Here is a 1,313-nt window from a genome sequence, read left to right as displayed (position 1 = left end):
AATAAGACTTAAGACAGAGAGTGAGCATTTGGTGGAGGGAGACAAGGCAATAGCAGATCACCTAAATAATTATTTTTGCTCAGTATTTACTAAAGAAGAAGGGATGTGGCCACAGTTAAGTTGCAAGGAAATTCATAAAAATAAGGTAGATGAAAATACATTTACAGAGGAGAAGGTCCTAACAGAACTTTCAAAACTAAAAGTGGATAAATCAATGGGACCAGATGGGATACACCCAAGGATACTCAAAGAGCTAAAAGATGTACTGGTTACACCTTTAACAGAATTATTTAACCAGTCACTAAATACAGGTGCTATTCCAGAGGACTGGAAAAGAGCAAATGTAGTTTCACTGCACAAAAGTGGAAGCAAGGAAGAAGCAAGTAACTACAGACCAGTAAGCCTTACATCAGTAGTAGGGAAAGTAATGGAAAAACTATTAAAAGAAAGAGTAGTGGAATATCTTAAATCAAACAACTTACAGGATCCAAAACAGCATGGATTTACTGGTGGGAGATCATGCCAAACAAATCTTATTGACTTTTTTGACTCTGTAATGAAAATAATAGATCAAGGGGGAGCTGTAGATGTAGCATATCTAGACTTTAGTAAGGCATTTGACACTGTCCCACATCGCAGACTGCTAAATAAACTTGAAAGCCTGGGGGTGGATTATAAATCAGTTAAATGGATAAGAACCTGGTTGCAGGATAGGAAAGACAGTCGTAGTTAATGGAGTGCAATCTGTGGAGGGAAATGTTACCAGTGGAGTACCCCAGGGATCTGTACTTGGTCCAGTTCTCTTTAATATCTTTGTTGGTGACATTGCAGATGGTATTGAAGGGAAGATATGCCTTTTTGCAGATGATACAAAGATATGCAACAGGGTAGACACACCGGTAGGGGTCAAACAAATGATTAATGACCTAGGTAGGCTTGAGAAATGGTCAAGAACGTGGCAACTACAGTTTAATGCTAAAAAATGCAAAATCATGCACTTGGGTCTCAAAAACCCAAAAGGCTAAGTATAGTATCAAGGGTACTATAATGGAAACTACTGAGGAGGAAAGAGATTTAGGAGTCACTATTTCAAGTGACTTGAAGGCAGGAAAGCAATGCAACAAAGCAATGAGAAAGGCAAGTCAGATGCTTGGTTGCATAGGGAGAGGAATCAGTAGCAGGAAAAAAGAAGTAATAATGCCACTGTATAGGTCATTGGTACGGCCCCATCTGGAATACTGTGTCCAGTTCTGGAGACCCTATCTCCAGAAGGATATAAATACATTAGAGAGTGTACAAAGAAGGGCAACTAA

The sequence above is a fragment of the Pseudophryne corroboree genome, chromosome 6 (assembly GCF_028390025.1).
Source record: "Pseudophryne corroboree isolate aPseCor3 chromosome 6, aPseCor3.hap2, whole genome shotgun sequence".
In the NCBI taxonomy this organism is placed as follows: domain Eukaryota; kingdom Metazoa; phylum Chordata; class Amphibia; order Anura; family Myobatrachidae; genus Pseudophryne; species Pseudophryne corroboree.
The sequence above is the reverse complement of the archived record's forward strand: the minus strand, read 5'-3'. Positions refer to the sequence as shown.